This window comes from Lipotes vexillifer, unplaced genomic scaffold (assembly GCF_000442215.2).
Source record: "Lipotes vexillifer unplaced genomic scaffold, Lipotes_vexillifer_v1.1 scaffold710, whole genome shotgun sequence".
In the NCBI taxonomy this organism is placed as follows: Eukaryota; Metazoa; Chordata; class Mammalia; order Artiodactyla; family Lipotidae; genus Lipotes; species Lipotes vexillifer.
In genome coordinates this window covers 680,482-696,065 of record NW_006789347.1, presented here as the reverse complement: position 1 = coordinate 696,065, position 15,584 = coordinate 680,482, and the positions used below count along the sequence as shown (strand labels likewise).

Sequence of the window (15,584 nt, the reverse complement as noted above, 5' to 3'; positions counted from 1 at the left end):
GTGCCGAGGGGGTGAAGAGGTGAAGAGAGCTGGGGGTAAGATGGGAGGAGAGTGGTACTGTAATCAGAGAAGCGGACACGTTCAGGATGAAAAAAGAGAACATATGCAGGAGGAAGAAACAATTTAGCACCAGTGACATGACTGCCTAAACTGTTATCCTTGTTTAAATTAAGCAAGGTGTCCGGGGACTACAGCTGTTGTTATTTATTTTGGTTGCATGTGATGTTACTTCCCGGCTTGACAACCCATCAGCCCCAAGGTGCAACTGAAAGGCTCTTGTCAGGCCATGGCTATACAGAGGAAACGCGGGCATCCCCTATAACCCGCCCCCAGCCCCAAAAGAATCAGAAAAGAAGGGGCAGGCGACTGACTGGGGGACTGCGGAGTGGGAGGGGAGAAGGCACTATATAGTGCGCAGGCAAGGTGGGCAGGGAGGAAGACCTGCCCTTCCTCCGTCTGCTATTTTCTCTTGGCCCACCCATATCTGAACTGCAAAGGTTTGAACTTTATGCCAGGAGACCCTAATCTTGTTAGTTAGGTTTCCAGTCAAATTAGGATTGATTTTAACGCCTCCATCTTGGTTGTTGCTGTTGGAATTTCTGAAAGTCTAGCTGCGCCAGTTCTTCCTTTAGCTCTCCGCACCCCCTTCCCTTTCCCTAAGACCCCGCCCTTTTCTCCCAGCCCAAACCACAAAAGACCTGCTGTTCCAGCCCTAGCAAGGTGCTCCGCCCCCGCCCCCCAACGTCGCAGTGCTGCAGGGAACGGAGGCGGGGCCAGGCAGGGGTGGGTTTCGTCCTTCCGCTCTACGGCCAATCGGTGAACTTGCCCCTGGGCAAGAAAGGGGGACAATGGTGTAAAGACAGTCCAAGTATATTTCCCTTTTTCTGCCACGTCCCAACCATTGACGTGAGCCCACTCCTCAGGTTCCGATTGGGCATGTGGATTTTTCCCGCAGAGGTCCTTTAAGCCTATTGGTCAACTCTGTTTTGGGGGCGGGGCTTGAGTTCCCTCCTCCTTCTCTACCGCGGCGCAAGGGGCGGGACGCGCCGCGGCCGCTTCTGCTTCCGCCGCCGGCGCCGCCGCCGCCGCTGCCGCCGCTGCCGCCGCAGCCGCCGCCGCCGCCAGCCGCTGCGCGTTCGGCGGGGGAGGAGTCGGAGGCGGAGAAGAAGGCGGTGGTGGCTGTTGGAGGATCGAGCGCTGTTCTCGCTCTGGAGCCGCTGCACAGTTCGGTGAGGGTTTTTTTTTTTTTTTTTTTTTTTTTTTGGCACAGTTCGGTGGGGGTTTTTTTTTTTTTTTTTTTTTAATTTGGCTTGTTCTCATGTTGGGAAGGTGAGGGACAAGGCGAGGAAATTGCTGCCTTCACCTCCTCCGTTTCTTAATTTCTGTCCTCGAGAAGGAGTGGGGCCTGTCCCTGGCCCGCCGCGCCGGCCATGGTGGGTGGGGTTGATGGCTGGGAGAGGCCTTCTTCGCCTTCTGGGCCCTGTCCAGCCCGAACCTGGGGCCACGCTCTTGTTGGCGGCCGCAGCGCCCGCTGCCTCCGGCGATGGCATAGATTGGTATCGGGGTCTCCACCGGCCGCTTCTTCTTGCTGCCTCTTCTGCTGTCCTTGGTGCCTTGGCCAAGGACCCCGCTGCCTTAATCCCTACAATCGCGACTGTGTTAGAAGAGTGTGTCACCTACTAACACCTCTCACCCGCCCTCTCTGCCCATTTCCAGTCACCCTGTGTAGAGCTGACCCATCTTACGCCACAGGCCTGCATCAGCACCCCTTCCTCGAAAAACCTTCCGTTGCTGTCGCTCTACTGACTGTATTTGCATTTTTCCCGATTGTCACCGAGGCTCTGTCACGCAGACACCCTGTACAGACCCTAAAATCGTTCATCTCCCGATATTAGCACCATTCCATCAATGCTTCTCCTAGTTAGAGCTGTCAGGTCAGAGCACGCCTCTGGCGGATGCACCTTCAACTTCGGCCTCCCTGAGATTACTGCTTGTTAATCATTTTGCGCACATTCAAAATGGTGAGTTTAAAGCCGCTCAGACCAAGTTGAAGAAGAGGGGAGGAGGTAGTCTTTTTTACTGAGAGGAAGAATCTATGTAGGAGACTTAACCTCTCCAGGCATTTTTTTTTCTTCTTTTTCTTTTTTAACACACGCATAGGCACTGCTTTGAGTCTGCTGGTTCGGGGAAGTTTATGATTTTTTTAAAGGCCTAATATGTTGTTATTTTTATCATATCTGGTAAGTTAAATTTCTTTACATTGGCAGCCATCTCTGGTGAAGACTATAGATCATTTGCAGAGTATGTAAATAAACATGAAGATAAACGTTTTAAAGATTTTTATAAACGTTTAAACTATTTTTTCCCATGTCCTCTGGAATTTATCATTTTTATATGAAATAACTTTAATTAAAAAAATTAATTACAGACATACGAACTAGATGTAAAATTCAGCAATACAGAAAATGAACTCTTAAGTAAAATGTTAACATTTCCTTTCATCCCCCAGTCTCATTCCACTGTCTAGAGTTAACAGTATTGTACTTCTTTCTCATGTACACTTTTAAACACATATGCATACATGTAAAGTTGGGGGAGTTTGGTGGGATATACCAAACACATTGGTATATCACTTGCTTTTTTCACTAAATTACATATCTTGGCCATCTTTACTTGTTAAACCTGTCTCCCTGATACTTTTTAAAAGCTAAATGATATTTCAGTAGCTTCAATGGGCTGTAATTTACTTAACCATTCCGTTACTGAAAGACATTTGAATTAATTAGTTTCTTTTTCCTATCACAAATAATGCTTTATTTGAAGCCAACTTTTACATTTATTTGTTTTTAATTACAAACTTTAAATCTTCTTAAATTTTAAAACTTCGGACAGTATGGAAGACTGTAAGGTAAAAAGTATACCTCCCACTTCCCCTTCTAGTTCTACCTTCATCCTAAGAGCTGTTCAGGAAACTTCCTCTTTATGTGATTATTTCTGGAGCATGGATTCCTAGAAATGGAATTGCTGGGTTAAAAAGAGAATGCATATTTAAAATTTTGATAACCATTTCTCCCTCCTTATTACTCATTTTGAAATTATTCTTGACTCTTATGCATTTCTTCTCCAAATGAACTTTAGACTCAACTTGTAAATTAAATTAAAAATCCTCAGGTATTTTGAATGAGGTTATATTGAAATTTTAGATTAATATGGGGCAAACTGACCTTCGTGAGACTGAGTCTCTCCCCTCAGAAATATGTATATGTATGGTATGTCTCTACATTTAATTCACACCTTGCTTAGGGAAAGTTGTATAGTTTTATTCCCATATGTATGACATTCCTTCTTAGTATTCCTAGCTATTTTATGATTTGATAGCTCTGGTGGGTGGAAACTTTCTAGTAACATTTTTTCTCCTTTTTTCCCCCTCCAGTTACATGAAAGCTTTTGAATTATTTCTGCTTATCATGTACCTAATCACTGTATTGAGTTGATTATCTGAAAATACAGTTTTGTGGCTTTCTTTTAAATTTTATAATTTGTGTGTTTTCCTCATTGCTTTGGCTATTATACGTTTTATATAATGTTAAATAATAGCAGTGATAGTTCAACTTGGTGTTGTTTCAGACTTTAAGGGGATTGTTTCTGATGTTTTAGCCATCAATTATGATGTTTGCTGAAGCTTTCTGATAAATGGAGAGTATAATAGGTTAAACTGTATTCTTGTATTCTTAGCTTTCCAAGATGATCTTATTGTTGTTTTTCATTTCTGATGACATTTTTAAAAACCATAAATGGGTATTGAATTTTATTGATGTTTTTGATATCTTTTGAGTGGTCGTATAGGGGCATCACCAGTATTCCCTGGGTAATATTTTCCCAAGAGAGCTCTTTTTTAAAGAATCAACTTTATTGAGGATAATTTATGTACAATAAAATGTACAGCTCGGTGTGGGTTTTGTTTTTTTTTTTTTTTTGCGGTACGCGGGCCTTTCACTGTTGTGGCCTCTCCCGTTGCAGAGCACAGGCTCCGGATGCGCAGGCCTAGCAGCCATGGCTCACGGGCCCAGCCGCTCTGCGGCAGGTGGGATCTTCCCGAACCGGGGCACGACCCCGTGTCCCCTGCATTGGCAGGCAGACTCTCAACCACTGCGCCACCAGGGAAGCCCTAGCTCGGTGTGTTTTGACATATGTATACACCCATGTCTCCACTACCACAATCAAGAGTAGAATATTTTCATTACCCCAATAAAAGATACAGAATATTTCTGTCATCCCCAAAAGTTCCCTTCCGCCCTTTTGCAGTAAGTCACATTTTCACCTTCAGCTCTAGGAAACAGTTTTACTCTCTTTCTCACTATAAATGGGTTTCATTTGTTCTAGAATTTTATATAAACAGAATTATGTAATATGTATTCTTTTGTATCCATGTTTTTTTCTTTCACTATGATTGTGAGGATAATGCATATGTTTGTATGTTTAGCTTTATTGCTGAGTAGTAGTTTATGGTATTGATTTACTACAGTTATTGACCATTTCACCTATATATGGATATTTGGATTGTCTCCAGTTTGGGGTTGTTATTAGTAGAGCCGCTATGAACATTCATTCATGAGTTATTGTGTGAACATATGTTTTCATTTCTTTTGGGTAAATACTTAGAAATGGATTTGTTGGGTTGTATTGTAAACAAATGTTTAATTATAAGAACCTGCCAAACTGTTTCCCATTTTACAGTTCTAGTTGATCTACATTCTCATCAACACTTGGTTGTTTTAGTCTTTTTAATTTTAGCCCTTCTAGTGGATATGTGGTAGTATGACACTGTATTTTAAATTTGTATTTATCTGATGATTAATGATATTGAGAATTTGTTCATGTGTTACGGATCATTTGTATGTCTTCCTTTGTGAAGTATGTGTTCAAATCTTTTGCCCATTTTTAAACGTTGAGTTGTTTGTCTTATTGAGTTGGAGGAATTCTTTATACATTTTTCTGTACAAGTCCTTTGACCCACACAGATGCATATACAGAGAGTGCAGTCTGAAGCTTACATTTTCATTTTCCTAACTGTTTAAAATAGAGGGGCTTTTAATTTTGACTAAATTCACTTTGTCAGTTTTTCCTTTTATGATTTGTGTTTCTGTGTTCTGTTTGCTCAGGGCAAAGTTACACATATTTCCTCTTACATTTTCTTCTACAAATGTTACAGTTTTTATGTCAAGGTGTATCATCCATTTTGAGTTAATTTTTGTATATGGTGTGAGATAAGGGTCAAGTTTATTTTCCCAATTCTAGCACCATTTTGGGGGAACACTTTCCTTTCCAGCATTGAATTAACTTACTCAGAAATCAATTGACCGTGTATGTGAGTCTGTTTCTGGACTATCCCCTTGATCTTTGTATCTATCATTTTGCCAATGCCACATTGTCATGATTATTGTTGCTTTATAGTAAGTTTTAAAATCAGGTAATGTAAGTTCTTCAGCTTTATTTTTTTCCAAAATCATTCTGGCTATTCTAGTTCTTTTGCTTTTCCATAAAATTTTTTAGAAATGACTTGTTGGTTTCTACAAAGAGTACTGAGGGGTTGTTAATTTAGATTATATTGAATGCATGGATCCATTTGGGAAGAAGTGACATCTTAATATTGAGTCTTTCAGTCAATGAACAAAGGATATCTCCATCTATTTTGTTTTAATCAAAGATCTTCATTTTCCATCATTAGCATTTTATAGTTTCAACATACAGATGTTGTTCATATTTTGTCAGATTTATATCCAAGGATTTCATCACTTCTGATAGTATTATAAATATAATTTTCCTAAATTTCCATGTCCAGTTGTTCACTGACAGTATTTAGAAATAGTTTTGTATACTGACGTTGAACCTGGCAACCTTGCTAAACTCACCTATTCTAGTAACTTTTTTTTTTTTGTAGATTCTTTTGGATTTTCTCATGTAGATAGTTGTATCATTTGTGCATATAGAACAGTTTTGTTTCTTTTGTTTTCAGTTTGTGTGTAACCACCTCCCCTACCCTTTTTTTTTTCCTCATTGCGCTGGCTAGGCCCTCCAGTATGATGTTGAACGGGAGTGCTGAGAGCAGATATCCTTGTCTTGTTCCTGATCTTAAGAGAAAAGCTTTCAATCTTTCATTATTAAGTATACAACGGCCTTTTATCAGGTTTTATTATATACTACATATTATTATATTAAGTATAATAATCCTTTTATCAAGTTAATGATGTCCCCATTCTGTTTCTAGACTGCTGAGAGTTTTTTAATCATGATTGGACATTGTGCTCAAATGTTTTAACTGTCCTTATTGAGATGATCTTATGGTTTATCTTCTTTGGTGTGTTAATAAGATGGATTACATTGATTTATTTTCAGATGTTGAGTCAACCTTGCATTCTCTAGATATGATTCACTTGGTTGTGATGTATTATCATTTTCATAAATTGGTGGATTAGATTTGCTAATAAATTATTGAGTATTTTTTGGTATCTGTGTACATGAAGAATAACTTTTTGTGTAATATTTTTGTATCAGAATAATGCTGGCCTCATAGGTTTAAAGTGTTTATTCCTCTTATATTTCCCGAAAAATCTTGGATAGGATTAGTATTATTTCATAAATGTTTGTCAGAGTTTGCAAGCTAACTCATCTGGGCCTAGTTTTCTTTGTTGAAAGGCTTTAAAGGATAAATTTAATTACTTTAATAGGTATAGGATGGTTAGGGTTATCTAATTTTTCTTAAAAACTTTCAGTCTTTGACTATGTGAGTGACCTACAATATGAGCTTTAGTAGTTTGTATCTTTCAATGAATTTGTCTCTTTCATCTATTAATTGCCATGAAGTTGTTTCTTTATTGTCCTTTTAATGTCTATAGCATCTATAGTGGTGTCTTTTCTTTCATTCCTGATATTGGCAATGTGTCCCCTCTTTTGTCTTTATTAGTTTGTTTCCACGTTTATCAATTTTGTTAATTTTTCCAAAGATCCAGCTTTTTATTTTATTACTCAAAAAACAAATGTTTTCAATTTCATTGATTTCTGCTCTTTACTATTTCTTCTTGTGTGCTTTGGATTTAAATCCACTCTGTTACAATTTTTTAAGGTATAAGCTTAGGCTATTGATTTGAGACCTTTCTTCTTTTCCTTCTAAGCACGACATTAGATGGTCCCACAATTTTTTTAAAAATTATTATTTATTGGGCTTCCCTGGTGGCGCAGTGGTTGGGAGTCCGCCTGCCGATGCAGGAGACATGGGTTCATGCCCCGGTCCGGGAGGATCCCACATGCCGTGGAGCGGCTGGGCCCGTGAGCCATGGCTGCTGAGCCTGCGCGTCCGGAGCCTGTGCTCCGCAACGGGAGAGGCCACAACAGTGAGAGGCCCGCGTACCGCAAAAAAAAAAAAAAAAAAATTATTATTTATTTATTTATTACTTTTGGCTGTGTTGGGTCTTCGTTGCTGTGCAGGGGCTCTTTCTAGTTATGGCGAGCGGGGGCTACTCTTCTTTGTGGTTTGCAGGCTTCTCATTGTGGTGGCTTCTCTTGTTGTGGAGCACGGGCTCTAGGTGTGTGGGCTTCAGTAGTTGTGGCTTGCAGGCTCTAGAGCGCAGGTTCAGTAGTTATGGCCCATGGGCTTAGTTGCTCCATGGCATGCTGGGACCAGGGCTCGAACCTGTGTCCCCTGCATTGGCAGGATTCTTAACCACTGTGCCACCAGGGAAGCCCTGGTCCCACAAATTTTTATGTTGATATTTTCTGAGTTCTTATGTGACTTTCACATTGACCCATGGGTTGTTTAGAAATATATTGTTTAATTTCCAGTTATTTGTTGATTTTGCCTAGCTCTATAATTGATTTCTATGCTTAATTTTGTTTTAGATGGAAAGCATACTTTGTATAATTTTGTTTGAATTCTTTAAAGTTTTATTACTCAGAATATGGTAAGTCTTGGTAAATGTTCCATGTGCAATTCAAAATAATGTATATTATGCTGCTTTAGGGTGGAATATTCTATAAATTCTACATTCCATATTAAAAACTAAATTATATATTTATATGAAATATTCTGTAATTGTCAGTTGACTGGTGGTGCTTGTTAGGTTTTCTGTTTCCTAACTGAGGTTTTGTCTACTTGTTTTGTTGGTCACTGAGAAGAATTGAAGTCTCCAAGTATAATTGTGGATTTGTCTATTTCTCCTCTTTGTTCTAATTATTTTTGCTTCATGAATTTTGAACCTCTGTTGTCAGATGCATATATGTTTAGGATTGTTATGTCTTCTTGGTGAATTGACCCCTTTATCATTATATAGTATCCTTCTTTGTCTCTGGTAATATTTCTTCTTCTGCAGTCTACTTTATCTGATATTAATACTGCCACTCCATCTTTCTTTTGATTCGTGTTTGCATGATTAAAAAAACACCTTTAAAAGCATTTTTTTTTTAAAAAAAAAAGCACTTTAAAAGCACACATAATATGAAAGTAAAAAGATTGGATAAATATTGTTTGCAAACACTCACCAAAAGAAGGCTGATGTGCCTATATTAATATTGTACAAAATAGACATAAAGGAAGAAGTATAAGAGATAACAGGAAAGTATCATAATAAGTAGGTCAGTTCATCAAGATGATATAATAATCCTAAGTGTGTGTTTACCTAATAACATAGCTTCTGAATATAAAAGTTAATATAATTAGCAGTAAAGATAGGTATGCATTCATAGCTGGAGATTTTACATATACATTTGATGTAACTGATAGAACAATTATATAAAAATATCAGTATGGGAATAGAAAATTTGAATGACATGATTAATCAACTTGATATAATTGACATTCATAGAACATTTTATCTAAAGACTGAAGACTATACTTTTTTTTTCAAGTGAACTTGGGACATTTGCCAAAATATTCTGGTCCTTGAAGTATGATCAAATTTCACAGAATTGAAATTATACAGTACATGTTTCTGATCACTGTGGAATTAATTACAACTCAGGAACAGAAGATAGCTATCAAGGCTCCAAATGTTTGAAAATTAATCAAGGCATTTCTAAATAGCCCATGAATCAAAATGAAGTCACGATGGAAATTAGAAAATATTTTGATCTGAAAAACAACAGAAGTATTACATCAGAGCTTGTTGAGTGTAACTGAAGCAGTGCTTTGAGAGGACTTTATTGCTTTATACAGGCACGCTTCATTTTTATTGTGCTTTGTTTCATTGCACTTCGCAGATACTCTGTTTCTCTACAAACTGAGGTTTGTGGCAACCCTGCAATGAGCAAGTTTATCGGTGCCATTTGTCCAACAGCATTTTCTCACTGATAGTTAGCACTTTTTTGGCAGTAAAATACTTTTTTTTTTTTTTTGCGGTACGCGGGCCTCTCACTGTTGTGGCCTCTCCCGTTGCGGAGCACAGGCTCCAGACGCGCAGGCTCAGCGGCCATGGCTCACGGGCCCAGCCGCTCCGCGGCATGTGGGATCCTCCCAGACCGGGGCACAAACCCGTGTCCCCTGCACCATCAGGTGGAACCTCAACCCCTGCGCCACCAGGGAAGCCCTCCCTTTTTTTCTTCCTGAGTCTGGCTAATGGTTTATCAACTTTGTTTATCATCTCAAAGAACCAGCTTTTAGTTTTATTGATCTTTGCTATCATTTCCTACATTTCTTTTTCATTTATTTCTGATCTGATCTTTATAAAGATTTCTTTCCTTCGGCTAACGTTGGGTTTTTTTTTTTTCTTCTTTCTCTAATTGCTTTAGGTGTAAGATTAGGTTGTTTATTTGAGATGTTTCTTGTTTCTTGAGGTAGGATCGTATTGCTGTAAACTTCCCTTTTAGAACTGCTTTTGCTGCATCCCATATGTTTTGGGTCATCGTGTTTCTAGGTATTGTTTGATATCCTCTTTGATTTCTTTGGTGATCTCTTGGTTATTTAGTAGCATATTGTTTAGCGTCCATGTGTTTGTATTTTTTACAGTTTTTTTCCCTGTAATTGATATCTAGTCTCATAGTGTTGTGGTTGGAAAGGATACTTGATATGATTTCAGTTTTCTTAAATTTACCAAGGCTTGATTTGTGACCGAAGATATAATCTATCCTGGGAAATATTCCATGAACACTTGAGGAGAAAGTATATTCTGTTGTTTCTGAATGGAATGTCCTATAAATATCAATTAAGTCCATCTTGTTTAATGTGTCATTTAAAGCTTGTGTTTCCTTATTTATTTTCATTTTGGATGATCTGTCCATTGGTGGAAGTGGGGTGGTAAAGTCCCCTACTATTATTGTGTTACCATTGATTTCCCCTTTTATGGCTTTTAGCATTTGCCTTATGTATTGAGGTGCTTCTATGTTGGTTGCATAAATATTTACAATTGTTATATCTTCTTCTTGGATTGATCCCTTGATCATTATGTACTGTCCTTCTTTGTCTCTTGTAATAGTCTTTATTTTAAAGCCTATTTTGTCTGATATGAGAATTGCTACTCCAGCTTTCTTTTGACTTCCATTTGCATGGAATATTTTTTTCCTTCCTCTCACTTTCAGTCTGTGTGTGTCCCTAGGTCTGAAGTGGGTCTCTTGTAGACAGCATATATATGGGTCTTATTTTTGTATCCATTCAGCCCCTCTGTGTCTTTTGATTGGAGCATTTAATCCATTTACATTTCAGGTAATTATCGATATGTATGTTCCTATTGCCATTTTCTTAATTGTTTTGGGTTTGTTATTGTAGACCTTTTCCTCCTCTTGTGTTTCCTGCCTTGAGAAGTTCCTTTAGTATTTGCTGTAAAGCTTTTTTGTTGGTGCTGAATTCTCTTAGCTTTTGCTTGTCTGTAAAGGTTGTAATTTCTCCATCAAATCTGAATGAGATCTTTGCTGGGTAGAGTAATCTTTGTTTTAGGTTTTTCCCTTTCATCACTTTAAATATGTCCTGCCACTCCCTTCTGGCTTGCAGAGTTTCTGCTGATAGATCAGCTGTTAACCTTATGGGGATTCCCTTGTATGTTTTTTGTTGCCTTCCCCTTGCTGCTTTCAATATTTTTTCTTTGTATTTAATTTTTTATAGTTTACTTAATATGTGTCTTGGCATGTTTCTTCTTGGATTTATCCTTTATGGGACTCTCTGCGTTTCCTGGACTTGATTGACTATTTCCTCTCCCATGTTAGGGAAGTTTTCAACTATAATCTCTTCAAATATTTTGTCAGTCCCTTTCTTTTTCTCTTCTTCTGGGACCCCTAAAATTCAAATGTTGATGTGTTTAATGTTGTTCCAGAGGTCTCTGAGACTGTCCTCAATTTTTTTCATTTTTTTTTTCTTTATTCTGCTCTGCAGTCGTTATTTCCACTATTTTATCTTCCAGGTCACTTACCTGTTTTTCTATCTCAGTTATTCTGCTGTTGATTCCTTCTAGAGAATTTTTAATTTCATTTATTGTGTTGTTCATCATTGTTTGTTTGCTCTTTAGTTCTTCCAGGTCCTTGTTATAAGTTTCTGTATTTTCTTCTATTTCCAAGATTTTGGATCATCTTTACTATCATTATTCTGAATTCTCTTTCACGTAGACTGCTTATCTCCTCTTCATTTGTTTGGTCTAGTTGGTTTTTTTTTTTTTTTTTTTTTTTGCAGTACACGGGCCTCTCACTGTTGTGGCCTCTCCCATTGTGGAGCACAGGCTCCTGACGCGCAGGCTCAGCGGCCATGGCTCACAGGCCTAGCCGCTCCGCGGCATGTGGGATCCTCCCGGACTGGGGCATGAACCTGTGTCCCCTGCATCGACAGGCGGACTCTCAACCACTGCGCCACCAGGGAAGCCCTCTGGTTGGTTTTTACCTTGCTCCTTCATCTGCTGTGTATTTCTGTCTTCTTCTTTTGCTTACCTTACTTTGTTTGGGGTCTCCTTTTTGCAGGCTGCAGGTTCATAGTTCCCGTTGTTTTTGGTGTCTGCCCCCAGTTGGTAAGGCTGGTTCAGTGCGTTATGTAGGCTTCCTAGTGGAGGGGACTGGTGCCTGTGTTCTGTTGAATGAGGCTGGATCTTTTCTTTCTGGTGGGCAGGACTGCGTCAGGTGGTGTGTTTTGGGGTGTCCGTGAGCTTATGATTTTAGGCAGCCTCTCTGCTAATGGGTGGGGCTGTGCTCCTGTCTTGCTGGTTGTTTGGCATGGGGTGTCTAGCACTGGAGCTTGCTGGTCGTTGAGTGGAGCTGGGTCTTAGCATTGAGACGGGGATCTCTGGGAGAGCTCTCGCGGATTGATATTACGTAGGGCCTGGAGGTTTCTGGTGGTCCCTTGTCCTGCACTCAGCTCTCCCACCTCAGAGGCTGATGGCTGACACCCAGCTGGAACACCAAGACCCTGTCAGCCACATGGCCAGGTACGTGGGGGAGTTTCTTGCCTTTTGGGAAGTCTGAGGTCTTCTGCCTGCATTTAGTAGGTGTTCTGTAGGAGTTGTTCCACAGGTAGATGTATTTTTGATGTATTTGTGGGGGGAAGGTGATCTCCACGTCTTAACTCCTCTACCATCTTGAAGGTCCTCTTTTATTACTATTTTAGATTTTTAGTTTTCTGAATTAGTTCTACTACCACTAGGTTTCATTTAATGTGTGTAAGTATAAGAGTTGGAGTTAGAATATAAGTATTCCCAACTCTTCGTCTCTTTTCATTATATTTTCACATTTCCATCAGAGAAAGGAGCACAGAATTGCCATACATTCATTCATCCCTTTTTTCACAACTGTTTAAATTCGTATCTTGTTAGAGAATGTAAAGACACAGTGCATTTAATAGACATAATGCACTTAAAGCAAGGTCTTTATCTTTAAATTCACCACAGTCTTTCAATTGTGCTGTGGGAAGTGTACACCCCATACCCATGCTTTTCCTTGTATTCTTTTGAAGGTTGTTTCCATTGCCTATCTAGAGCTGCTGGTGTACTATCCTAGTTAAAATTATAAATGATGATATCTAGGTAAATAACTGGAAGATCTAGAATTAATACTTCCCTGATTAACTCCTTTAATTCTTAGACAGCAGCATATTTATGGAGTTTTTTTGGGGTTTTTTTTTGGTTATTGTTTTTGTTTTTACAATTAGGAAGACGTATATGAAGATTCCACAGCATTTGAGATGAATAATCATCACAAGTAGAGAGGAATCATATGTTACTTATTAGGTGAATAGTAGTAGCAAAGGAAACGTTTCTTTAGAGAAGACTCAGAAACCAAATGTTCCCAATAAACTTTAGATACAAATTTGGCACTGATGAATTAATCATTTTAATCTTGACACACAGCTAGGTCTTTATTCTTTATCCTCTCCTCCCTGTTTTGCTTTGTTTTCTCTTTTATACTTCAGAGATAGGAACAAGTTACATTTGTCTACATAGCTGGCCTCAGATAAAATAGAGATAATTAGTGTCTACAGAGAGATTCTAGTCTACATTTTATTCATAAGACAAGAGCCACTATTGAAAATGATGATGATGATAGAAGAAGAAGGGAATAAGAAAGTGCAAGAAATTTCAAAAATTATTGTAGAGAATATTGGAAGGCTGGAATTTAAAGCAGATGAAAGCTACCATTCCGTAAATTGAAAATGAGAAAGAAAAGTTTAGAGACAAAGGATTAAACCACGTGGGCCAAATACAGTGAAAATAGGAAGGAAAAGAAAACAGGACATCTTTGAGACAATCTAATGAAAGCCTTTAAATTAAAGCAGCCCTACTAGGGCTATGCAGTAGAAATTTTTTAAATGGTCTAAGAAAGTCCTTGCGAAATTATAGAATACTGTTTATTAAGAGAAAATCCTAATTATTTCGAAGAGAAAAATTTGTTTACCTACAAAAGGATGAGAAATAAACTGGCAGAACAGTTTCTTAACAGCAACATGGGATGCTTAGAAAACATTGCCTTTTAGAGTTTGTAAAAAATGATTTTGTTTTGACCTATATCCAAAGTGTAAGGGAAAGATGAAAATATTTTGACATGCAAAGACTCAGTGTTTACCTCCTTAAATAAAATTCCTGAAACAATTACTTGAAGATCTTCTAGTAAAGACAAAACAAACAAATGCACACCCCTTCCCAAAACAAACAAACAAAAGAAAGGAAAACATGGGTTTCAAATGAGGGGACCTAACTCAGAAGTACCATCAGAAGTTAGCACAGAAGTAGTTGGATCTTGAAAACAAGTAGACTAAATTTATATCAGGATGTTGGAGGGCTCCAAAAAGAATCTTTTAGAAGGAAGTGGATTCATGTTGAAGAAAAGTATGATTAAGAAACAGCGATTTTCATGATTTTGTACTCTTAACAGCACTCTCTCTTAACAGCACATTCTGCAGGCATTTATACCCACTGTTCTACCAAAGGTGCCCCCTCTCAGGAACTCCAGTAATCTTCCATGTTGCTAAGTCTAGTGGTCAGTTATATATCCTTGTCATACTTTACCTTTTAGCAGCATTGACACAGTGGATCAATTCTTTGGTCTAAAGCCCAGTCTTCATTTGACATCCACACTCCTGGATTTTTTTTCTCTTGCCCCTCTCATTGGTCGGTTTTCCTGATACTTCTTTTTCCCTGGCCTCTTAATTTTGGATCATCTCAGGGTTCAGCCCGTGAACTTCTTTCCTTCTCCAAGCCTAGACATCTCTTCCAAGTTCAAGCCCTTTTGAATATTGTCTATATCCTGATAACTCCCAAATTATACTGGCAGTTCAGAATTGTCCAGTGAACTCCAGCATCCTATTTAACATTTCTACTTGAATATCTAATAGATATCTCAAATTTAACACATCCAGAACTAAACTCAAGATACTTTCTCCAAACCTACATCTTCCACAGATTTTCCTGTCAGTTAATGTCAACTCTGTTTTTCTAGTTGCCCAGGCTATAAAACTTAGAGTCAGCCTCAAATCCTTACCTTCTTTTATAACCTACATCAGAAAACTTTGTTGGTTCTACTTTCACAATATAGACAGAATCTGACCATTTCTCACCACCTGTTTTTACTCTGGTCCAAACCACTGTGATCTCTTGTCAGTATTTCCATAGCTTTCTAGCCAGTCTTCCTGCCTTTGACCTTGTTCCCCTTCATCTAAACACAGTAGCCAGGGCTTCTCTGGTGGCACAGTGGTTGAGAGTCCGCCTGCCGATGCAGGGGACACGGGTTCGTGCCCCGGTCCGGGAAGATCCCACATGCTGCGGAGCGGCTGAGCCTGCGCGTCCGGAGCCTATGCTCCACAACGGGAGAGGCCACAACAGTGGGAGGCCCGCGTACCAAAAAAATAGATAAATAAATAAACACAGTAGCCAGAGTGTTCCTTTTAAAACAGAAGTTCTCTTCTCAGAACTGTTTGGTGGTTTTCCCTCTCACTCAAAATAAAACCTACATTTCTTCTATTATCCTGTAAAGACCTATGTAGTCTGTTCCACCTTACTCCCTTCTCCCTAATTAACTTTCTGACCTCATCTGTTACTTTCTCTCTTCCTCATTACATCCCAGACTTCTTGCTAAGGTAAATTCTGGAAATTCTTACTTCAGGATCTTCTTTTTATTCTGCTGAGAATGTT

At 38.9% G+C, this 15,584-nt stretch overlaps 1 protein-coding gene across 1 annotated transcript in view; it reads left to right on the top strand.

The window, feature by feature from the left end:
- Positions 1–1,162: 1,162 nt before the first annotated feature.
- Positions 1,163–15,584, top strand: part of PJA2 (praja ring finger ubiquitin ligase 2) — a 67,053-nt gene continuing 52,631 nt past the window's right edge. The window contains exon 1 of the mRNA XM_007462586.1: positions 1,163–1,229. The gene's annotated coding sequence lies outside the window, so the exon portion shown is untranslated. The remainder of the gene's footprint in view (positions 1,230–15,584) is intronic.